The sequence below is a fragment of the Choloepus didactylus genome, chromosome 6, assembly GCF_015220235.1.
Source record: "Choloepus didactylus isolate mChoDid1 chromosome 6, mChoDid1.pri, whole genome shotgun sequence".
NCBI lineage: Eukaryota > Metazoa > Chordata > Mammalia > Pilosa > Megalonychidae > Choloepus > Choloepus didactylus.
This window is the reverse complement of record NC_051312.1, coordinates 47,065,191-47,091,717: the sequence shown is the minus strand read 5'-3', so window position 1 is coordinate 47,091,717 and position 26,527 is coordinate 47,065,191. Positions and strand designations below refer to the sequence as shown.

Genomic DNA, 26,527 nt, shown 5'->3' with positions numbered 1-26,527 from the left:
AATTAAACATAAAATAATGAAATTTTCATATGGCTTAATGGCATCTCATTGCTGTGTGATCACTGATCCTATTAAAAAATTTGAGACTAAATTTGTCTGACTCAGTGAAGCACAGCAAACACAAAACTATGGATAAGTTAAAATACTTTTGCTTGGATCTGCTTACATTAGATGACTTAAATATTAAAACGTTTCTCATATATTAAACAAACTGCAAGATGAACATTGTTCTTATAAAGCAGCTGGTACTATCCTCACTTACATAGACATTAAACTATTTTTAATCAGAGTTTGATTTGGCCAGATCCACAGAAGAAGTAGTGGAATGATGCCAAAATAAAAGTGTGAACCATTTGGAAGGGTGGGACTTAAAGAGAAGTGTGCCTATGGACAAACTAGAGGTGGTTTTATGTTATTGGCTAATACCTTTATATTCCTTTTTTTCTTTTAACAATAGCAAGTTTCGGGTTCAAATCTGATCCTCTTTAACATGGTAATGATTAGAATGGTTTTTAAGACTCATGAGATGGGTTTTAAATGTAGCATAGGGGATGTAAGTTCCAAACTTGCTTTTACAAGCTAATCTTAAGTACATCTAATTGACCATGATCTATTGTGCACCCTATTAACAAAGTCATTTTAGCATCACCCTAGTAGATATAAAGTATACTTTGAAGTGACTGTGTCTGTTATTCATGCTTAATAGACCATATTTTTAGAGAATTAAAAAAAATAGTAAGCTCATAAGTTACGCCATTTGAATAATATTTTATGAAATTGTTTTTAGGGTTTAACTATTGCTTCATAATGATATACCCCTTCTCTAAAGTTAATTATACATTCTTTCTCTGCATTAACTTTTGTTATAAGCCAGTAATCCAGGGTATGAATTGACCACCTAAAAGTTAATTCTCTACAACAAATAACAACAACACTTTTATTATGGAAATTTTAAAATAAAAACAACTTTAGAGAGAGTGGTGTAAAGAACCTGTATGTATTCATTAGCACCTTCAGCAGTTATGACACATGGTCAGTTTTATTTCATCTATGTCCCCACCTACTTTTTTCCCCCATAGGTATTACTTTAAAGCAAGTTTCAGGTTATCTTTTTATATATTTATCTTTCATCCATAGAATATCTAAAAGGTAAAGACAAAAAATTTTTATATAACTACAATATATAGGATACTTTAAAGCAGTCTGTAAGTGTTTATTGGCTTTAGTTTCTAAAATCAATCTTACATAATAGAATAAAATACTAGTGGTTTTATTATGTCTTTGGCCAGTGCACTCGTAAATTTCTGGAGCTTTTCTCTATGAAAGCCAGTATCAAACCTTTTGAGCTTTTGGAAAATTTCAGATTAATTTTTATTAAAATTTGTAGGGAAAGGGAAGAAACTACCTTGAGGACCAAAATGATTTCTTGTAACTTTGGATTTTGAGTTCACTTGAATATCTTTTTCTCTACTCTAAAATGTTATTAAATTCTTGTATTAAACCAAAGATATATAAGTGTTTGTCTACAAATCTATTGTGCAAATGTGAATTGTTATGATAAATCTGTATTTTTAGAGAGACTTTCCTTATCCAAAGCTAAAAGTTCTGGACCATGCTAATAATAGTGAACAAAATCATGATGTAATGAGAAGTTGGTTCTACTAGTTTCTCAAATAAGGAAGAAAATTTAATTTGGTAAGGAAAGTTTGGGCCACAAACAATAAGAAGATACATTGAAGAATCTAAATTAAAACATCCCATAGACCCATACATTTGAATCATGGAATTTCAAACTCAATTATGTGTTGTGAGACATAACCAGCTATAATAGATCATTTTTAATACTGCTTATAGCCCAAAACTAGAGATAATCATCCAGGGCCCATATGACCATTTTTGTCCACCCCTTTTAAATAAACATTTTAATGTGTGGATGTTACAGATAGTTAATACATCGCAGGAATTTGAACCGTAAAAACAATTTGCCTTGACAGATGTATTTAGAGAGGAGTGGGAGGCGGGGGGAAGCATTACAGAAAAATACTGGGGATAGGGAAAGTAGAACCTGAAAACTTGTCTTTGTTCAGAGGAAAAATGAATAATGAAGGTGATGACAGAAATAGAAAAGGAGGATAATGAAATGGGATTTTGGAAGTATGTCTGATCCAGGCTCTGGTGGCTCTTGTTATCATGGATATCGCCAACCATATGCCACATCACCATCACATTTCATTTATTTCTCTGAGAAACAACAGACGGAAACTCTTAGCCACATTAACTTCAGCAGCATTTTTCTTAGGCATCTGTTACAAATGCCCCAATCTGTCTCCTTTTGTTATGAATAATGCTTGGAATTATTTTGAATTGATTCAATTTGATTGATTTTTGAATATGCTCTACCACTCCTCTAGGGAGGAAATACTATAGCACTCTTCATCTGAAGTCACTTGAATGAAGGGCTCATTTGTAAAGATGGGGGCAGGGTTCGGGGAACCAAAAGGGATATGGAGGCACTGAGAATGAGAAAGTGGCAGCAGTGGGAAGCTGCTGCTGGGGCAGTGAAGGGGCAACAGTTATTGGAACCCAGCAGGAGCTGTAGTTGTGGAGGGACACACATGGCCAGAATCTTGATTCTGATGTCCCTCCCCACCTCCATGTGCCCCAAGAGAACCTGCTTGATGCAGTCTGTAGGAGTTAGCCTCAGAGGGCAGAGCAGAGAATGGATATGTGTGTGCAAATAGAGAAAAAGTAGTCTATACTATGAAGTGCTTTAACCTTTGATTTGGTCCTCCCAATGTGCTCTGAAGCAAACATGACAGGTATTGTTTTCAGATAAGTACATTAAGGCCCAAAGATGCCATAAATTGCCTAGGGTCCCTTAGTTGGTGATAGGAGATTCAGGGGGATTCAAATCCAGGCCATTTGACTCCTCTAACACTTTTTTTTTTTAACAGCTTTATTGAGGTAGAATTTACATGCCATAAAATTTATCCATTTTAAGTATACAATTCAGTGATTTTTAGGGTATTACCACAGTCTAATTTTGGAACATATACGTCATCCCAAAAAGAAACCTCATGCCCATTTACAGTCACTCCCACTCATCCTCAATCCTAGGCAACAATTTAGTCTACTTTCTATCTCTGTACATTTCCTTTTCTGGATAGTTCATATAAATGGAATAATACAATATGTGTTTTTTGTGTGTCTGACTTGCTTGAGCATAATGATTTTGAGATAAATCCATATTGTAGCATATATTAATAGTTTGTTACTTTTTATAGCCAAATGGATACTTTATCCATTCAGTAGTTGACGGACATTTGGGTTTCTACTTTTTAGCTATTACGAATAATGCTGCTATGAGCATTCATGTACAAGTTTTTGCATGGATGTACATTTTTATTTTTCTTGGATATACACCTAGGTAGATGTAGAATTGCTGAGTTTTATGGTAACTCTGTGTTTACCATTTTAAGGAACTACTATAATGTTTTCCAAAGAGCCTGCACCAGTTTACAGTCCACCAGCAATGGATATTTAAGTTGAGAGGGAAAATGGATGCAATATGGGAAAAATGTTTGGTTTTCCAAAAGGACAAGGGTACTATAAATATTGAAGAGGAAAATAAATGAATTAAAAATATGGCACGTCCATGTCCTACTGTGCCTTTCAACTATCTAGAACAGCAGCAGTCTGGGCAAAATGTATATATAACTTTTAACAGCTTCAGGTAGTCAAAGCTCCCTCTCAAATTCAAACTGTTCATTAAAATAGGAATAAAAAGTTACATATTCTATACTCGTAGTAGTAAATCTTTCATATTGATGGTACTCAAATTTATTCTCGCTTATGATGGCTGTGTGTTGGATATTGAGATAGTTGCCTTTTTATGTGAGTTCACTTGTTCTTCTCCAGCGTTACCTATAGTTTACATAAGTTAATGTGCATTTAGTATATAGCTGACATCCTCAAAAATTAGTCTCAGCTAGTAATTTAACATAGATCTCCTTTCTAAGGAATTCTTTCCTAAACAATCTTCTGAATTATTGGCATAATTTTTTTTTCCAGTATTGATGTTGTGTCAGAATTTTCTAGCATATCAAGCAGTTTTGTGTTATAATTTTCCATGGATATTTCTCAGAGGAAATGCTTATATGAGCCATTCACTTTCAATATAGTTTCTCAAAACTTTTGATCAATACTCTGTGTTAAATGAAAAACCACTTTTGTCAAGATAAATGAACTTTTTCAAATGCATGTTTGTTTTTCCTGTTTTTGCTCTGTCAACAAAGATAATTTCTTGGTATATTTTTAAAATTAACACTTTCTTGAATTGATCGCAAATGAAAAATCCTCCCCATTTTCTATAACACTAAGTGCATTACTGATCTGATATCATTCATGTTCAAAACTTTCAATGTAATCACAATAAAAAGGTGAAAAAGATAGCATAGAAGACTTTAAAGTCTTTGCAGGACCCATATTTAGAAAACTGAAACTTCACTGAGGGCTTAAAGAGAAATCATTAATAAATGGAGAGATGTTACATGGTCTTGAATGGGAGTACTCAATATAAATCTCTCATAAGAAAAATTTAAGTGCATGCACAGACCCACACATGCTTAATGTAATTCCAGTTGAAATCATAATGGGAATCTGTGTGTTCGTGTGTGTGTATACGTGACAGTATACCTGACAAAGTGATTTTGAAGTTCAGGTTGATAAAATAAACATATTTGAATAACCAAGAAAATAATGAAAAAGAATGGTGGGGGGAGGACTTGTACTTGCAGATGTTAAATGTACTCTAATATTTTAATATTCTTTCATCAGTGGTGTCAAATTTACTACACCAGAACCATGGGTCAACAGTGGGGGTGGGGGGTAAGAGATATAGAGGATTTGGTTTTATTTTTTATTCTTATTTCTGTTTTGGAGTAATGAAAATGTTCTAAAATTGATCATGGGCATTTATGCACAACTATGTGATGATGCAGTGAGCCAGTGATTGTATACTTTGGATGCTTTGTGTGGTATGTGAATATATCTCAATAAATATATTTTATTTATGTACCCTAATGCTGTAATAATTTATTATAGCATTATAATAATTTATTAGGGTATTTATATACGCTAATGCTATAATAATTAAAACAGTGTAATATGGGTGCATGTATAGACATCAGTAAATGGTGTAGGTAGCTCAAAAAAATGCCAAAATATATAAAATTATTTTAGAGCTTCATGTGGTCAAATAGCTGCTCTTTTCCCAAATGGATTCATTCTTCCTTCAGTGTCATACCTTTCCCACCCAAGGGGTTATACAAATCTTCAACTCTATTTTCTTCTAAAACTTAGGTAATTTCTTTTTTAACATTCAATTCTTTAATCCATTTACATTCATACATATATATATATATATATTTATCTATCTTACAAAGTGTTCCAGTTTACCAGTGCTGCTGTTATGCAAAATACTAGAAATGGATTGGCTTTTATAAAGGGGGTTTATCTGGTTACACATTTACAGGCTGAAGGCCATGAAAATGTCCAAATTAAGGCGTCAACATGAGTATACCTTCACCAAAGGAAGGCCAGTGGTGTCCAGAAAACCTCTGTTAGCTGGGAAGGCACGTGGCTGGCATCTGCTGATCCCGGGTTGTGTTCCAGTTCCTCTTTAAGCTCCTGTGCATTCTTCGAAATGTTGCTCTTGGGGTGTTTTTTCCTTTCTTAGCTTCTCTGGAGCAAACACTGGGCTAGCATCTCCAAAGTGTCAGCAAAAGTCTGCTTTCAGTGGCCATCTCCAAAATTTCTCTCTGAGCTGCTCTCCAAAATGTCCCTCTCAGCTGCTGAGATCCTTGTGTTTGTGAGCTCTTTTATAGGACTCCAGTGATTAAATCAAGACCCACCCTGAATGGGTGGGGCCCATATCTCCTTGGAAATAATTCAGTCAAATGTTTCACCCACAGTTGATTGAGTCACATCTCCAGGGAACGGATTCCAATCTAATCAACACTAATACATCTGCCCGCACAAGATTGCATTAAAGAGTATGGCTTTAAAAAAAAAAAAGGATATGACTTTTGGCGAGACATAATATATCCAAACTAGCACATGAAGTAAGAATCAAGTTTGTGGGTTACCAAATAATTAACCAATTATTAAAATGCCAACTTCATAACACATTAAAAACTTCAATAGCATGCACATATACTTTTCCTATAGCCTTCTGTCCCCCCACCATTTTTTGGGTACCTGTTAACCTTTGTATCTTTGTACATTACATGTCCAAAAACATAGATTTATCACTGCTTTTTATGCATTTGCATTTTAGCACCTGTAGGAAGTAAGAAATACAATACAGTAATACTGGTGTTTATAATTACCCAAATGGTTACCTATACCGCTGGTCTTTATTTCTTTAGTCTGCTTTGATTCCACTATCTAATGTCCTTTCAGTCTGAAGAACTCTTTAGCCTTGCTTCTGGGGCAGTTCTAGCAATAATGAACTCCTTCTGTTTTTGTTTATCAGAGAATGTCTAAATCTCTGCCTCATTTTTGAAAGAAAATCTTGCTGCATATAAAATTCTTGGTTGACAGTTTTTTTTTTTTTTCTGTACAGGAAGTTGGATTATACATTTTAGTAATGGGCGAGGGAAACGAGGCATCAGGCAACAGTGCAAGGGAAGAAAAAGAGATCGAGAGCTAGGGTTTGGTGTAAATCTTACAAAGTGTATAAAAATCTTTGTTTCTCTACAATAACAAAAAAACAAAGGCTACAAGAGCGGTTGTATATGCAAAACATGGAGATATTGCTTCACTTGCAAACAGGTTCCTGACTGGGTGGAGAGACTAGATAGACAGGGCTGACGGGGCTGGGAAGGGGGCAGAGGGAGCCCTGCATGCAGACAAGGCAGGTGAGGTAGAGAGGGTTCTTCTCCTAGCATAATCTACAGACAGGAGCTGGAGTCATGCATGTGCAGGAGAGGAATCGAAGGCCTGCCAGTGCTGGCTGTACATGGGGAGCAGGTGGGATGCCAAGACCCAGAGTGGCCGCCTGCCCCAGAGGGGGGTCTGGGTGGGGACAAGGGGCCAGCTGGGCCAGTTGGCCATAGAGAGAGGGAGGCCATTGCTCCCTGGAGTCTGCTGTGGAAAACAGAAGCAGCCTGTTCAGTTTGCCCATCTCCTTGCTTCTGACCTACCCTGTGTCTCTTGCCACCTTCCACACCCTACCAGGTGCCACCGGGACCAAGAAGATTAGGTACAGGAAGCCAAGGCTTCTAGCTTTCCTCGGGCCAGGACAGGAGGTGCCACTCAACTCCCACTCTTCCTTGCCTGGCTACTGGAGCTGTGTGGAGGTTGATGAAAGGGCAGGAGCAAGGCAGTCACCAAGGGGCAGAAAGGGTGGGGGCAGAGCAAGATGACACTGCAGAGAGGGGTGGGCTGTGAGGATGAGGCCGGGCACACATGCTCTGGATGGGGGCACAGGGCGGTCACAGGTTCTGGCAGCACTGCAGCTTGTTGGGTTTCTGTCTGTCAGTGGTGGGTGGCACGCTAATGTCCACCACGTTGCTGGGGGACTTGTCATGGGCGGCGCTGTCGGTGATCTGCTTCTGTAACACAATGTGGTAGATCTCTGTGAGGATGTTCTTGCAAGCTTCCTCTACATTGGTGGAAGCCAAGGCTGAGGTCTCAATGAAGGACAAGTTGTATTTTTCGGCGATGGCACGGGCCTCATCAGTGGACACAGCCCGCAGGTGGTGCAGGTCGCTTTTGTTGCCCACCAGCATGATGACGATGTTGCTGTTTGCATAGTCCTGCAGATCCTTCAGCCAGTGCTCCGTGTTCTCATATGTCAGGCGCTTGGCGATGTCATGCACCAGCAGCATGCCCACTTTGCCACGGTAGTACACGGAGGTGATGGCACAGTTAGCACTCCTGGCCAGCCATGTCCCACATCTGCGCCTTGATGGTCTTGCTGTCCACCTGGATGCTGCAGTTGGCGAACTCCACACTGATGATGCTCTTGCTCTCCAGATTGAACTCACTGCGGGTGACACATGAGAGCAGGTTGCTCTTCCCCATGCCCGAGTCCCCAGTGAGCACTACTTTGAATAGTAGTAGTACTCGTTGTCCTGGGTCCCCATTGTCCTGGTGCTTCCTGACAGTTGTTTTCTTTTAGCACTTTAAATATTTGTGCCTTCTTGCCTCCATTGTTTCTGAAGAGAAATTGGCACTTCATCTTATTGGGACTCCCTTGTACATAACTTGTTGCTTTTCTCTTGCAGCTTTCAGAACCCTCTCCTTGTCACTGGCATTGGAGAGTGTGATTACTATGTGTCTGGGAATGGTTCTCTTTGAGTTTATCCTATTTGGAATTCATTAGTCTTCTTAAATGTCTTTTGTTAAATTTGGGGAGTCTCCTGCCATTATTTCTTTGAATATTCTTTCTGCTCCTTTCTCTTTCCTTCTCTGACTCCCATAATGCATATATTGGTACACTTTATAGTGTCTCACAAGTCTCTGAGGCTCTGTTTACTCTTTTTTATTCTTTTTTTCTTCTCAGTCTGAATCATTTCAGTTGCCTTGTCCTTAAGCTCACAAGTCTCTGAGGCTCTGTTTACTCTTTTTTATTCTTTTTTTCTTCTCAGTCTGAATCATTTCAGTTGCCTTGTCCTTAAGATCATTGGTTCTTTATTCTGCCATCTCCAGTCTGCTGTGGAAACCATCTAAGGAATTTTTCATTTCAATTACTGTATTCTTCAACTCCAGTATTTCTCTGGAGAGATTCCCTTATTGTTCATTAATTATTTTCCTCATATCTTTTAGTTCTTTCTCTGTGTTTTCCTTTATCTCTTTGAGCATATTGAGGGTCATTTTGTTAAAATCTCTATCTGGTAAGTCCAAAGTCTGGTCCTCTTTGTTGATGGTTTCTGGACTTTTATTTTATTCCTTTGGATGAGCCATCATTTCCTGTTTCTTGTAATCCTTTGTTTCACAGTGTACATTTTGATTTTTTAATGTGTTAACTCTGGCATTTAGTCCCTGCACTGTCTTTCCTTAAGTCTGTATCCAGCTAGTGATGTGATAGATGTTTTTGAATGCCAGGAGCTAATCAAAACACACCAAGGCAAAAAGCACCACCCAGTATCTTTATAAATTGGCTCTACTTTGGCTCTTACCTCCTTTAGAGGTTGGCTCTCCTACCAAGAAGATCATTTTGAGGCAAGTAAGAAGTGCTGGGTCCTTTCTGTCTTATCTGAGCCTGCATGGAGCTGGGGAGGCCTGGAGCCTGCTTCTTTTCCTGGGCTAGTGCTTGCTAGAGGCCTTAGAAATTCTCTTTTTACAGTGTATGGAAGTTTGACTGAACACTCCCTCTCCTCCCTTTGAAATAGACTTTACCGCATCCTAGGTGCCCTCTTGAATGATTTAATGCAGGTAGTCTTTCCCCCAGGGTATTTAAACTTAATTGTTTTTCGCATTGTCTCAGCTTTCTGCAAGTAAGGGGCTTTTCTGCCCTCAGGACAAACTCTGGGAGGGCAAAACCTAAGACATGTTCCTATCCAATAGATAGGCACTGGCATCCATGTACCCCAGTATGCACACAGGGCCAGTTCCATGGGGCCACACTATGGAACAGGACCAGGAACCCACAATAGTCGCACAAGTTGGCTCATCCCTCCATTGTGGAGGGGGTGGGGCAGGGTGCTGGCAAGTGCGTCAGGAGCTTCTATGGCTTTTGAAGCTATGTTTTTTGATTCAGCACTTGCCCAGTTAATGCAGCTGTTTAACTGTTTTCTGTAGTTTCGAGTAATGTTACTGTCTTTAAGATCCCTCTGCTGGTTTGCAGAGAGGGTTTGGAACAATGACTGCCCTCAGACCTGGCCCCCAGTGATCTGAATTAGTTGATCAATAGTAGAGATCTGCAGTCAGACCACACCTACACCAGGAGTTTGGAAAACTAGGTCTTTTTGTCCCACCCTGGTCCCAGCAAGCTGTGCTAGGAAACCAAGCTCCAGTCACCACTGCTGCTTGCCACGAGGTTGGATGAAGGGATGGTAGCCTCTGCAGGGATAAAATCACCATATTTATCACAGATTATCAGTGTCTTAATCCTGTTCCTCCCTGGATACTGCAAAATAGTCCTCTAGACTCCAGAGTTTAAAAGTGATTTATACAGACAGCTTGTCAGTTCAATAGCTGTTTCAGTAGAGGGACTGATCCTAGCATTTCCTACTTTGTCATCTTCTCAGAATCTCTACTATACCATTTTTTTTTTATGGTACTACACCATTTTTAAGGGCTGCATAATAGCCCCTTGTATGGATATAAAATAATAATTTTAATGGATCTCCATTGTTAGATGTCAAAGTTGTCTACTGTTGCTTGCTATCATAAACAGTGTTGTTATAAACATCTTATTATACGTCTTTGCACACAGTTTTGATTGTTGCCTTAGAAAAAGCTGGGCACAGGAATGTTTAAATCCATGGTGAAAGATGAGCTCCCCTAGGGATAGGGAGAGAAGTGAGGGTTCCCAGGAATGGAGCTTTGGGAATGCCAGTATTTATAAGTTGGGTAGAGGAGGAAGAAACAGAGAAGAGAGACCAAGAATGAGGAGCACAAGAAGAGTCAGTGCCAGAGAAGCCAAGGCAAGAGATTGTTTGAAGGAAGAAGTGATCTTAGTCACCTAATCAAAAGTTGCAGAGTAATGGAGGATGCAGAAGACAAATCTGGAGGGGAGTTGAGGAGTAACTGGGAAGAAAGGAAGCAGAGAGAGTGATTGTGAAGAGGTAAAGGGAAAGAAGGAGTTAGGGTAGCTGGAGGATGGTTGTAGGGTTAAAGGTGTTATTTTTTAAAACATAGGAGCTGCTCAGAGCGACAGGAATGATTTAATAGAGAAGATTGATGCAGGAGCAATTCCTGAAGGAGGGTGTTTGCCTGAGCTGCTATCACAAATACCACGAAATGCTTTGGCTTAAACTATAGGAATTTATTGGCTTACTGTTTTGAGGCTAGACCTCCAAAATCTAGGTATTGGCAAGGTTTGCTTCTCTCTGAAAGCTGGCATTCTGGTACTGCCTTGCTGGCACTCCTTGGGATTCCTTAGCTTTCCCATCACATAGGGATGTACTCTCCTTTCTCTTCCAGGTTCTGCTAAGGTCCTGATTCTGCCTCCTCCCTGTGGTGTTCTCTTTATAAGGCCTCCAGTAATCCAGACTAAGGCCTATCTTAATAACATTTTAGGAGTCCTATTTTCAGTGGGTTCACACCCACAGGAATGCAGGTTTAAGATTAAGAGCATGTCTAAATTGGGCTACATAACTCAGTCTACCACAGAGGGGAAAGCCCCTGAGAAAGGGAGCTATAGAACCCAAGTAAAAGATAAGATTTGTTTCTCAAGCTCAGAAATCTCCTTTGAGCTCCTGTTTTATAGATACCTGCTTATTTGATACTTTGCTGTTTCATGGGCATTTAAGTGTCTGAGAATTAACATGTCTGTTCCAACCCAGATTAGCTCCAAGATCAAAGAACATCCCTGGCACAGAGTTACTCATGAGTTCAATTAGGGACTTACAAAACAGGAGGCAGTTTTTCCTGATGGCAGTGGGTCAGGAGATTGAAGTCAGCGTTCTGCCATTCTGCAGAGAGAGAGAGAAGATTTGGTTACAACAAGGTCTACCAAGATTTGGATACTAAAAGTGATTAGGGAGGGAAGTTGTAATGCTTTCCCCCCTGGGGGCTGGTGGTGGGGGGAGGGCTGTTGCCTGGTCCTGTAGGCTGTGGGTATCTCAGAAATGGAGGAGGGGGCAGGGCCCCAGGCGCTGGGTCCTAACAATGTCCAAAACTAAACTCTTGATTTTTGCCCCGTTAATTGTTTTCTACCCCATTCCCATAGTCCTTCGCCATTTCACTCAAAAGTTGTCCAAGCCAACCCGCCCTCCCCGCCCCCCCCACCTAATCCATCAATGAATCTGTCTCAAAATAATTCCCAAATCTATCCACTTTTCTCCATTTCCGCTACCATCATTCTGGTCCAGGCCACCATCATCCTTTAGCTGGGCTGCTACCAAAGTCTTAGGAATTGTACTCTGCTTCCATTCATGTCTGTCTCTTGCCAGTTCTCCACACAACTAGTCATCTTTTAAAAATGTAAATTTAGTCATAATAATGCTTTCTAAACTCTTTCAGTTTCCCACTGCACCTAGAAAAAACCCCAAACTTATTGTGCTTACAAGGCTCTGCATGTATAACCCTTGCCAACTACCTCTCCAGGTGAATGAATTTCCTGCCATTCTCCCTTCCTTCAGCACACTTCCTAGCATATTGGTCTTTTCCGTCTCCTTTGTGATTCCCTGTTCCTCCATCGTTCAGATAATTAATTGTAAAAATACCAAGTTATGAATGATTGCATTTTTTCTTTAAATAAGATAGAATAGATCCATGTAATAATTTTACTTATATAATTCCTTCTGTAATACCTTGAGAGGGAAGAGAGAAGGGTTGGGTTTTAGCTGGGTTGCAGGGAATTTTGAACTCCAGATAACATCCTTGAGATGTGGGTATTAATATCATTGGTCATAGCTGTAAAGGTAGTGTCCCAGTAGGTTCTGTCCTCAACTGCTCTTGGGCAATTTCACCTACTTCCATGGTTTAGGAAAAGGCACCCAACTGGTAATTATTCCCAGCTTTTTATTTCCAGCTCCCATTATTCTCCTGACCTCTTAAGTGAGAATGAATGTTCATTAGCTCCTTTTGGGTATTTCTCATGATACCTGTTATGAATACCTCAAACTGAATGCATACACAATTGTTCAGGTTGGTTTTTGTGAGTGATTCTTTTTCTTTTCTTAAGAGTATTCCTCTTCTTCTTCTTCCCATACTGTGTTACGTTTATCTGTCCATACCTTTTTTATTTCTGTATCTTCTAGTGCCTTGTACAATACCTGGCAGTTAGTTGTACAAATGTAGACCTGACCTTTTAGTGCAATAATAAAACTAAGCATTTATTATATGCCAGTCACAGTACTAAGTGCTATATTCATGCTCTATCATTTATTCTTGCAACGAACTTTCGTAGGTAGTTGTTACAATCCCTATTTTACAGTTGAGGAAACTGAGACTTAGCCTCAAGTCATAGAATTTTTGAAGTACAGAACTAAACTTGAATCCAGTGACCTATTTGCAAAACGTGTGCTTTTTACACAATTGTTTCAAGGTTCATTGATTTATTTTTCCAGTCTCATGGTAAATAATTACTTAATAAGGTTTTTGTTTTTAATTCTGAATGTAATTAGCTGAAATAAGAATATATAAAATATTTGGCATCTAGGTATGAGTGGGACAGATATATGCTGGAGTCCATTTCACAAATTAATTCAGTAAACTCTGTTTCTGTACTCAATGTGTAAGACATATTTTATATTAGGAAATAGGGATTAATTTTGTTTTAGACAGAGTAAAAAGATTTAGCTAAACTCAGAATATTTGAACTGCAAGGAACATTAGGAATTAGGAAAACTAGGACTCTAAAAGATTAAGTAATTTCTTCACTCAAAGTGTTATAGAATGTTATTTGCAGAATCAGGACTGGAGTCTGGGGCTCCTAACTTCCAGTCCAGGGTTCTTATCTTCCTTAGCTATCAAAAATTGAGTCTAAGACTAAAAAAAATATTTTCAGTGCTTAAGGAGAACTCGTTTTATCATATTGTAATTTTCAGTGGCTAAATTCTTTAACACAAAGAAAAGAAAGTGATAATGGCTACTGAGGGCAAAATCATGCATTCAGTGCTTAAGTAACTTACTGCCTGTGTGCAAGTACTGGCTTGTTTGTGTGGGATTTAACTATTTTATGGAACATTTGCTAACTGATTTTAAACTTGGATGTGCTTTATTTCTTACGCATTATGGGCATGAGTGTAGGCTACTCAGAGTAGATTTGTGTGTATTATTAATATTTAGATATAAAACTTAAGATAGAATGTTGTGAATAGTGTATTCAAAAGCATTTTTCCTTATTTACCATCTTCATAGCATGATTTGCTATTTTAGATGAGACTTTTCTCAGCTTTATCATCCACTTTAAAATATTTTTTTGATAAATCAAATTACATTAAATGTTAGGGAAAGAATGTTCATATTTAGTAAACAAGGTACAGAGTGGAAACTGAAGAAATTATCTTTAATTTTTAGTTTGATTTTACTTTGAGGAAAAACTTTTTTCTTTTTTGGTATTTAGGTTACAGTGATTGAGAAAAAGATCAGACCCCCTTGCCCCCATCCCCTTGCAAAATTCTGACCCTCTTTGTCTTCAAGATTGAGTCCTTACCACACTCATTACCATGTGGGGGTTAAAGTTATGTCCTAGGCTGGAAGACTGAAGATTGGGGCAAATGTGATCCTTATCCTTTGGCTTATTCCTTGTCCCTAGGCTCATGTAATGTTTGGAGCATAAAAAGGGATGGCAAAAGTTCTCTCTCTTTCCCTACCACTCCTTCATGGCTTTGATCTATGGAAGGCTGTGCTGGGCCATAGTAGGTCCTACCTTAAATAAATGTACATTTATTCAAAGGAGATTGTATACTGGTCCAAATATAGGAATTAGAAACAAAGACCATATTTTGAGGCATGCAATGTTTTTTTTAAGGATAATTTTTTTTAAAATAATCTGACTTTTCTTTAAAAAATAAACAAAAACTTCAACAGACCAGTGACAATCACATTATTACATGAATTAATACCTTCTGAAAACTTGTTTTAAAGCCATAAAAATATTATGTACAGATTAACAGAAAAATCACTATTATTTGCTATATGGAGATGGGCCAGTCATAGGAGATTTAAGAGGTGCATGACAATGAGGCTTATTTATAACTATCTCTGTGTTTGATAGTGTTCAACAGTTCATGGAAAATTACCAATGATCACTAAAGTTAGGCAACTTTTAAAATTGAGATATAATTCACATACCTTAAAACTTTTTTTTGTTTGTTTTTTAATAGTTAACAGTAATATTTTAACATCTTTTGTCAACAGTAACAAATATACACCAATCCTATCAATCAGTAATAGGGGGGGATAAGAAGTATAGGGGGATTTGGGTTTTCTATTTCTTTTCTGGAGTAATGAAAATGTTCTAAATTTGCTAATGGTGGTGTATGCACAAGTATGTGATGATACTGTGAGCCAGTGATTGTATACTTCAGATGGATTGTATGTTGTGTGAATATATCTCAATACAATGCATTAAAATAAATAAATAAAAGATGGTCAAGCTTTCGAATGAGTAGAGTGGTCTGAGATGATCTCGTTATTGAGCATGCACAAACCGATTATGTGCTTAGCCACAGAACATAAGAAAATGGCATCCTTAATGTGACGATGGGTGTGATTTCTAGTATTATGAGGTACAGGTCGCTTATAGGTTAAAGTCTAAGTTACTGTCCATGTCAGATGGGCCCATTTTGGTTAAATCCAGCTTCGTCTGGTGCGATAGCTTAGGAACTGGGGAGGGTTAGTTCTGGGCTGACTTCATTAATAAACATTAGGAGCTGTGTTTGTGATCATAGGACCCTAAAGTTGAAAACCAGGGTAAGGGGATAGAAGCGGGGCCAGTCACGAGGTTTTTGCAATGACAAGGTAAAGGCTGTGTAGTTAGACAATTATTGGAGATCGGGCCACCGGGTTAGTTCAGTGGGTGTCAGTAATTTCAGGTCTTTCTTTTCAGCTTATTCTGAAGGGTCAGCAATGCCCAGGACCTGGGCTCCTCCTCAGTAGGGGCCTCAGTGTGCTGCAGATGGTACAGGCCATCGCGGTCCGGCTCCAGCCCTGGCCTGGGGCTCCGGAAGCAGCCCAGGATGTCCTTGGTCTCTGCCACCACTGCGGCATCTTGCAGCTTCTTGGAAGCAGTGGCCTTGTCATCCTTCTCTGGAGGTGCCAGGCCCTGCGCATGAACTGGGTCAGGGCTGCGGGTGGCAGCCACAGCTCCTCATGTCTGTGTCCCCTTCTCAGAGCAGACGCCCATGGACCCAGGCCTCAGGCCAAAACACATTGTTTTGAGGAGGGGAAAGATGGCAGCATAGAGAGGAGTGGAATTTAATTTGTCCCCTGGAACAACTAATAAACAACCAGAAAGAACTAGTAAATAATCTGGAACAACTGCTGGGGGGACAACCATGACTGTCAACACATCGTACACCAACCTGGATTGGATGGCATGGCTGAGATTGCAGCATAAAGTCTGTAAGTAAAAACTGCCGAACCACACCAGGAGCACCCTCCCCCCAAGGCAGGCTGAGCTACAAGACCTCGTTATAGGGGAAAGCAGCATTCCCGGAGTGAGCGAATATAGCTCAGCACAGCTCCAGCTGGGGTTTTAATTAACAAATGTGGACTGCTGAATGCAAGCTACAGACATAGACAAACTCCTAACAAGCAGACAGAGGCTTTTAGAGACGACTAACCTGAAAGAGCCAGAAAGACCAGGTACTGTCTCTGGTGAGCGAAACTGGGGGGCCGTGAACTGGCTTTCAAAGGGGACTTTCTTTCCCTTTTTCTCTCTCTCAACCTGAGTGGCTTAGTGAAGAAAGCCTCAGTCATTTTCAGTGGAAATAACAGTCAGAGAGACAAAGGAGCAATTCAAATGCAGATGATAATTCCCTGGTCTAGGGCAGGACTTCCCTTCAGAACTCAGACCTCAGAGCCGGGGGGAAAATGGCCAAAACAGAAATTGTAGGGGTCACACCTCCTTACACCTGTCAGGAGCAACATGCTGACAGCCGCCACCTGCTGGGCAGGTTAGGAAAAACACAGTGGCTAGAGGCCTCACAGGAAAAAGGCTGTTGTTCTTCTAAGATACACCTTCAGGGAAACTTGCAACAATATAACTCCATTCTGGGACCTGAACCCGTTCTGGCCTGGAAAAATCTGATTGAGGTAACCAAGGAAACCAGATGCCGAGACAACAATACTACAGATTACAATAGGAAAAATGATATGGCCCAATCAAAGGAACAAACTTACACCTCAATCAAGATACAGTTCAGATATTGTTTCACTTTAATGAAACAATCAAAGATTTTCAAAGAAATATGCTAAATCAAATAAACCAAATCAACGAGTTCAGGGAAGAGATGGCAAAAGAATTGAAGAATATAAAGAAAATACTGGATGAACATAAGATAGGAATCAAAAGTTTGAAAAAACAAGTGGCAGAATCTATGGAAATGAAAGGCACAACACAAGAGATGAAAAACACAATGGAGACAGAACAGCAGATCTCAAGAGGCAGAAGAAAACACTTAGGATCTGGAGAACAAGACACCTGAAATCCTACACACAAAAGAACAGAAAAAAGAATGGAAAAATATAAGCAACATCTCAGGGAACTGAATGACAACATGAAGCATATGAATGTACATGTCATGGGTGTCCTAGAAGGGAAGAAAACGGAAAAGGGGCAGAAGCAATAATAGAGGAAATAATCAAAGAAAATTTCCCATCTCTTATGAAAGACAAAATTACAGATCCAAGAAGTGTAGCATACCCCAAACATAATGGATCTGAATAGACCTACACCAAGACACTTAATAATCAGATTATCAAATGTCAGAGATAAAGAGAGAATCCTGAAAGCAGCAAGAGAAAAGTAATCCATCACATACAAAGGAAGCTTGATAAAACTACGTGCGAATTTTTCAGTAGAAACCATGGAGGCAGGAAGGAAATGGTGTGATATATTTAAAATACTGAAAGAGAAAAACCACCAACCAAGAATCCTATATCCAGCAAAACTATCCTTCAAATATGAGGGAGAGTTTAAAATATTCTCTGACAGACAATGACAGAGTTTGCGAACAAGATACCTGCTCTACAGGAAAGACTAAAGGGGGCACTACTGACAGATAGGAAAGACAGGAGTGAGAGGTTTGGAACACAGTTTTGGGTGATGGTGGCACAGCGGTGTGGGTGCACTGAACAGGGATGGCTGTGGGTGTGGTTGGGGGGGAGGTTGGGGGCATGTGTCTACTTTTGGATTTAACTTTTCAGGACATTACTTATAAATGAAATCATACAATATATTTGGCCTTTTGTGTCTGGCTTCTTTCACTAAGCATAATATTTTCAAGGTTCATCTATGTTGTAGCTTCTATCAGAACTTTTAATAACTCAACAATAATCCATTGTATGACTATACCACATTTTTTTAAATCCATTCTTCAATTGATGGACATTTGAGTTGTTTTCACTTTTTGGTTACTATGAATAATGCTGCAGTGAACATTCATGTACAAGTTTGTGTGAACATGTTTTCAGTTCTCTTGGGAGTGGGATTGCTGGTCTATATTTTAATTCTGTTTAATTTTTTGAGGAAGGTACCAGATTTTAGTTGGTCAAATATTGAGTGACTATTGTTGCTTTGCTCAAAGCTAATTTTTATCGCACACATAATCTTTATTCTATTGGGCTTATATAGAAATTGTAAAAAAAATAAAAACCTATCTTAAAAAATTAATTGAGGGTATTTCTCAAAAGCGTTTTCTGTATTGCTGTCTTTGTGACTCATGGTATAGAACACCCTTAATTTGGGCTCCAATAATTAAACCCATTGGATGGTGGCTCAAGTAGATCTCTGCCTTACGTGAAACTCATGCAGTGCATAAAATTTACATTAATAAAAGTCATGATATTCAGTTGTTTATTAGAGTGAGCTGACCTTTGGCTTAGCCTTTCATTTTTGAGCCCCCAACCCTTAGCAAGATGCCTGGCAATCAAGTAGGCACTCAGTTAATGTGTGCTTAAGAGAAGATGGAACTGTAACTTGAAAGATGATTTTTCTTCTGAAACTGAACATGCATTTTAATCATTTATAAGTACCTACTATTTGCCAGATACTATTCTGGCTGCTTGGAATGTAGCAGTGGGCAAAGTCAAGCTCTGCCCTCATAGAGTTTACTTTTAGTTGATTATAAGCAAACTAGTAAATATATAGTATGAGAAGTGTTTATTAGTGATATGGAGAAAAATAAAGCAAGCAAAGAGGGTTAGGGAATGTGGAAAGAGGAGAGAGGAAGGATGTTATTTTATTTAAGATGGTCAGGGAGGTCTTCAGTGAGGTGAAGCTTGAGCAGAGACCTGAGGGAAAATGGGGCAGCAAACCAGTTTTTGAGTTTGAGGGAAGAGGAAGGAGACTGGTGTGGCTATAGTGAAGTAAAAGAAAGGGGAAAAGAATAGGAGTTAAAATCAGAGGTAAAGCGGCAGCAACTAGAGCACTTAGTATATTGAGGATCATTGTAATGACTTTGGCTTTTACTCAGGATGAGATGGGAAGACATTGGAAAGATTTGAGCAGAGAAGTTTCATGATTTGACTACTATTTTTAAGAAGATGACTCAGGCTGTGAATGGGGAGTGGACGAGAAGGGCAAGGGCAGAAATGGAGAGACCAGTTAGGAGGTATGATTATTCCTTGCGTGTTAAAGAAATAATTGGACAATGTTAAATTCCCTGAACTTGATAACTGTACTTAAGGTGGTTACATAAGTGAATATCCTTGTTCTTAGGAAATGTTCATGGAAGTAGTAAGTGTTCAAGGAGCATGACTTATACAAATTACTCTCAGATGTTTAGAAAATACATAGGAACCTAAGATGGCAGCTAGGTGAGACAGGGCAAAAAAACACCACTGAGAAAAATACTAGATAAAAGCCAGAAAGTGACCCAGAACACCAGTTCCAGCGATGCACCAGCTGGACAATGTCTGCTAAATCCACAGGGACCGTGCACTTGGTGAAACCAGGAGTATGCGTTCTGAAATGAGTGAGTAAGCCTGCTGAATATCTGGCAGCCACTCTGCGGTGTGGGGAAACCAGGGGTTGGCGTTTGGAGGCAGACTAGTTCTTTTTTAAAAAACCCGAAAGTGGCTGCAGATACGGCAGTGAGAACCGCACAGTGAAGTGTGGCAGGAATGGGCTGTGCAAACACTTCAATATCTGGCATGGAAGATAGCCATTCCCACACCCGCTGCTAATTGTCTCAGAGCCAGGAGGACAGAGGGGAGCCAAAAGGAGAAAGAAACCACGCACCTTGCAGCCATCTTCCTGGCAAGCTGGGGATGCTCCTGCCCGGGGCCAGAGCCACAGCCCAGAGCCACGCCAAGGGTACCAGTGTGACGGGGAGTGTTTCCTGCAACACACACACATGCCACAATATTGGCTGTGGACAGTGGCCTTTAGGGCACCCACAGCTAATTGTCCCGGAGCTGAGAAGGCAGAGCTGTGGGAAAAGGGGGAAATAAAAACACCCCATTCAGCCATCTTTGCAGTAGGCTGGGAACACCCCTGCACGGCCTGGTGGCCCAGGGCTTCCCTGGAGGGCCAGCGCGCACTTGTGATGTGGCACAGCCTTTCCTCAGCAGAGGTCCTGGACGAGCACGGCTGGGAAGGGGGACCTGCTCAGAAATTCCAGGGACCCTACGCCAATACCAAGGACTTGTGGGTCAGCGACAGAGACCATTGGTGGTGAGACTGAAATGAAGGTTTAGACTCTTGCAACAGCCTTAAATCTCTGGGAACACTTGGGAGGTTTGATTATTAAAGCTGCGCTGCCTCCCTAAACACTCAGACACACGCCCCACATCCAGGGCAGACAGCACCAACAACACACCCAAACTTGGTGCACCAATTGAAGCCCACAAGAATCAGACCCCCACACACCACAAAGACAAAGTTGGGGAGAACTGACCTGAGGGGAATAGGTGACTCGTGGACGCCATTTGCTGGTTAGTTAGAGAAAGTGTATGCCAGCAAGCTGTAGATCTGACAAATTAGAGAGTGGTGTTTTTCATATCCTTAAAGAACCCTATCAAGTAAAGCAAATGCCAAGAGGCCAAAACAACAGAAAATTTTAAAGCATATGAAAAATCAGATGATATGGATAACCCAAATCCAAATACCCAAATCAAAAGATCAGAGGAGACATAGTACTTGGAGCAATTAATCAAAGAACTAAAGATGAACAACGAGAGCATGGCACAGGATATAAAGGGCATGAAGAAGAGCATGGCACATGATATAAAGCACATGCGTAAGACCCTAGAAGAGCATAAAGAAGCAATTGCAAGAGTAAATAAAAAAATAGATGATCTTACGGAAATAAAAGAAACCACTGACCAAATTAAAAAGATTCTGGATACTCATAGTACAAGACTAGAGAAAGCTGAACAACAACTCAGCGTCCTTGAGGACCACAGAACAGAAAATGAAAGAACGAAAGAATGGGGAAAAAATTGAAAAAATCTGAATGGATCTCAGGGATATGATAGATAAAATAAAAAGTCCAAATTTAAGACTCACTGGTATCCCAGAAGGGGAAGAGAAGGGTAAAGGTCTAGAAAGAGTATTCAAAGAAATTGTTGGGGAAAACTTCCCAAACCTTCTACACAATATAAACACACAAAGCATAAATGCCCAGTGAACTCCAAATAGACTAAATCCAAATAAACCCACTCCAAGACATATTCTGATCAGACTGTCAAATACAGAAGAGAAGGAGCAAGTTCTGAAAGCAGCAAGAGAAAAGCAATTCACCACATAAAAAGGAAACAACATAAGACTAAGTAGTGACTACTCAGCAGCCACCATGGAGGCAAGAAGGCAGCGGCATGACATATTTAAAATTCTGAGAGAGAAAAATTTCCAACCAAGAGTACTTTATCCAGCAAAACTCTCCTTCAAATTTGAGGCAGAGCTTAAATTTTTACAGACAAACAAATGCTGAGAGATTTTGCTAATAAAAGACCTGCCCTGTTTGAGATACTAAAAGGAGCCCTACTGACAGAAAAACAACGAAAGGAGAGAGAGAGAGAGAGAGAAATTTAACAGACATATACAGAACATTACATCCCAGATCAGCAGAAAACACATTCTTCTCTAGTGATCATGGATCTTTCTCCAGAATAGACCATATGCTGGGACATAAAACAAGCCTCAATAAATTTTAAAAAATTGAATTTATTCAAAGCACATTCTCTGACCACAATGGAATACAAATAGAAGTCAATAACCATCAGCAACTTAGAAAATTCACAAACACCTGGAGGTTAAAAATGAGGGGGTGATGAAAACATTCCCGGATAATCAAAAGCTGAGGGACTTCATCACCAGTAGATCAGTCCTATAAGAAATGCTAAAGGGAACTGTGCAGGCTGAAAGGAAGGGACACTAAACAATTGACTGAAACCACAGGAAGAAAGAAAGATTTCCAGTAAAGATCTCATGGTAAATATAAATACCAATACTACTGTATTTTTGATTTGTAACTCCACTGTTTACTTCCTACAGGATCTAAAATACATAAACTGTAATGATAAATCAGTGGTTTTGGACTCAATGTAAAATATGTAATTTTTGACAAGAACTACATAAAGGTGGAATGGAGGAGTATAGGAACATAGTTTATGTGTCCTATTGAAGTTAAGTTGGTATCAAAGAAAACAAGATTGTTATAGATTTAAAATGTTAAATTTAAGCCCCACAGTAAACACAAAGAAAGTATCAAAGAATAGAGATGAAAAGTAGCATATGGGTTATGAGAAGTGGGGGAAGGGGCAATGGGGAGTTAAGAAATGAGGTTAGGGTTTCTGTTTGGGGTGAAGGGAAATTTCTAGTAATGGATGGTGGGAAGGTGATGGCATTGCAACATTCTAAATGTGATTAATCCCACTAATGGAATGCTAGGGAGGGGTTAGAATGGGGAAGATTTAGGCTGCATATATGTTTGCACAATTGAAAAAAAAAAAAAGACAGTCTAAATAGATAATGATAATTAAATGCCAAGGCTGATCCTGGATGGGATCTGAGGATAGAGGAGAGGAGGCTCAAAGGGACACAGTTGGGACATAAGAAAACAAAGGAAATACAGAATGTAAGCTTTGTATCAATATTGAATTTCTTGAACTTCTTAGCTGTGCTTAATGTGATTGCATAAAAGAATGTTCTTGTTCATGGGAAGTGTATACGTGAATTATAGTGTTTGTTCAAGGATGTGTGCAGCTTGCTCTCATATGTTCAGAGGACAGAGCAATAGATGATGGATGATAGATAGGGTGGGAGGGAAAGAAAAATGGTGGTGTGACAGGATGTTAAAGTTAGTGGATCGGGGAGGGGGGTCAGGGTATGCTGGAGTTCTGTGTATGGCGTTTGCATTGTTTTTGCAACTGTTCCTATAAGTTTGAATTTATTTCAAAATGAAATAAATAGGGAAAGAAAAGAAAATATATAGAATGATGGATAGAAAAAAAGAAAGAAATGGCAACTATGGTAAAATGTTAAAAGTTGTTGGGTCTGGGTATCTGGGTGGGAGTTATGTTTGAATTCTTTGGGTTTTGCATTGTTTCTGCAACTGTCCTATATATCTGAAATTATTTCAAAATCAAAAGTTAAAAAATGCACACACACACACACAAGAAATGATGGGGTTAGCATAGATTTATAAGAAAGCAAAGGAAAAAAGTTTATGGAATAAAACATGATATTTACAGATTATCTTGATAATGACTCAGACTTTTATGAAGGTTTTGTTAAGAATTGGCAGAGCTTACAGCTTTTTAAAAAATAGATATATGTTTATAAGAACAGTTTTCGATTTACAGAACAATTGAGAAGATAGTACAGGGAGTTTCCATATATTCCTTCACCCAGTTTCCTGTATGCTAGTATGGTACATTAGTTTGGTACATTTGTTATAACTGAGGAACCAATATTGATACATTATTATTAACTAAAGTCCATAGTTTATTCATATTTCCTTAGTTTTTTCCTAATATGTTTTTCTGTTTATCCAAGGGAAACCACACTATATTTAGTTGTCATGTCTCCTTAGGCTATTCTTGGCTGTGTCAGTTTCTGAGGCTTTCCTTGTTTTTGATGATCATGATAGTTTTGAGGAGTACTGGTAAGTATTATGTAGACTGCCCAGCTATTGGAATTTGTCTGATGTTTTTCCTATAATTAGACTTGGGTTATGGGTTTTTGGGAGGGAGACCAAAGAGGTAAAGTGCCATTTTTATTACATCACATCAAGGGCATATACTATCAACATGATTTATCAATGTTGGTATTGAGCTTGATCACCTGGCTGCCATGGTGTTTGTCAGGTTTCTACATTGTAAAGTTGTTCTTTTATCCCCTTTTGATACTGTACTCTTTGGAAGGAAGTCAGTATATTCAGCCCACATTTAAGGAGTAAGTCCACCCCCACCCCCACCCCCTTGAGGGTAGAGTAATACATAAATTATTTGGAATTCTTCTGGAAGGGAGATTTGTTTCTTTTCCCCCATTTATTTGTTCAATTATATATTTATGTCAGTATGGATTCATGGATATTTAATTTGTACATTAATTTTCTTTTGGTATGGTAGGAGTATATTGGAAGGAATGAAGTTATTTCAGGATATTTATTTTTCCCATTGCTTTGTTTTGTTTGGAAATGTTTTTTATTTGATAAATAAAGTAATTTTAAATAAATATGTATACATATACATATATATGTATATGTATATACTATAGGTTACAATCCAACACTGCTTTATTTTGTTGCTCAGATTGTTCTAGCTTTGGCCATTGGGAGTTCTTTCAGGTGGTTCCTATGTCCCTTTGACATAACCATTATTGATGTGTTGGTTGTTTTGTTTTGTTTTGTTTTGAGCATTTCCTTACTTTTTGCACTACTGGATGCTCCAGGCTCATCGTATATATTTCCTGCCCCAATCCTAGACTCAGATATTTCTCCAAAGAGCCCTCGTCCCTGGTTTTGTAAAAGTGTATTAGAAACCAGGATCTTGGGGCTAGGTGTGATCATAGCTAGTGGTCTGTCATTGCTTCTAGGTTCTACAGTCTGATGAAGGAAGGAAATATACGTGTGTAGATTGTTTTAATATAGAGAATGATTGCTCTGATAATTGGAAAAGCAGATCAAATGGTAGGAATAATTTGATTTTTATACGATTTTAAATTATAGTAAAAACAAATAGCAAAAGAATAAAATTGGACACCTGCCTCACAAAATATACAAAAAGTAATTTAAAATGTATGAAATACCAAAATGTAACAGTGAAAGCTCTAAAACTTAGAAGAAAACATAGGCGTACATCTTCGTGTCCTTGGATTAGGTAATGTTTCTTAGATATGCTACCGAAAGCACAAGTGATGAAAGAAACATATTTGGACTTCATCAAAATTAAAAACTTTTGTGCTGCATATGATACCATCAAGGAAGTGAAAAGATAACCCACAGATTGGGGAAAGATATTTTAAATATTTATCAGCGACTTGTATCTAAAATATATAACGAACTCTTCAACTCAGTAATAAAAAGACAAATAACCCAATTTAAATATGGGCAAAAGATCTGCATAGACATCTGTACAAAGAAGATACACAGATGTCTAATAACCACGTAATGGATGTTCAACATCATTAGTCATTAGGTAAATGAAAATTAAATCACAGTGAGATACCATGTCACACCTACTAGGATGGTTGTAATAAAAAATGCACGCAGTAATGTGTTGATGAGGATGTGGAGAAATTGAAACCCTCATACACTGCTGATGGAAATGTAAAATGGTTCGGCCATTTTGGATAACGGTTTGGCCATTCCTCATATGACCTAGCAGGTCTACTCCTGGGTTTACTCTCAAGTGAAATGAAAACTTAAAACCTTACAAAAACTTGTATGTACATGTTCATAGCAGCTCTATTCATAATAGCCCCAAACTGAGGAAAATTTCCTTCAATTAGTTGAGTGGATTAAAAAAGAAAAACCTATGGTGAATTGATACAATGGAATAGTGCTCAGCAATAAAAAGGAACAAACTACTGATACAAATAACAGCAAGAATGAATCTCACAGTCATTAAGCTAAGTGAAAGAAGCCATACACAAAAGGCTACATACTATATAATTCCATTTGTATGGCATTTTAGAAAGGCAAAACTATAGGAACAGAGAAGAACAAATGGGTGGTTACCTGGGGCATAGGGGTGGCAGGAGGAGTTGACTACAAAGGGGTATGGAGAAATCTCGTGGTGATGGAACTTTTTTCCTACCTTGATTTTGATGGTGTTTGTTCATTTGCCAAAACTCACTGAACTGTACACCAAAATGGGTGAATTTTACTGTGTACAAATTATATCTTAATTTTGTTTCAAGTTAATATGAACCTTGACTGTTACCTTACACCATACACAAACATTATTCCAAATTATTTATAGACAAACAGCAAAGCTAAAACTTTAAAACTTACAGAAGAAAACAGAATAAGCAACTTTAGGGTTGTGGGTAAAGAATTCTTAGACACTGGAAGAATGAACCTTTAAGAGAAAAATATTGATAATTCAGATTTGCTCACAATTAAAATCTTTTTATTAAAAGATACCATTAATAAAATGAAAAGGCAAGCCATCAGACTGGGAGAAAATACTCACTATACATATACTTGACAAAGAATTGGGTCCAGAATATATA

The 26,527-nt window shown here is 38.7% G+C and overlaps 1 protein-coding gene and 1 pseudogene across 1 annotated transcript in view; one reads left to right on the top strand and one right to left on the bottom strand.

Moving 5' to 3' along the window:
* QSER1 (glutamine and serine rich 1) overlaps window positions 1-26,527 on the top strand; it is a 99,612-nt gene that overhangs the window by 13,125 nt on the left and 59,960 nt on the right. The window lies entirely within an intron of this gene.
* Window positions 6,575-8,412, bottom strand: LOC119536245 (annotated as a pseudogene).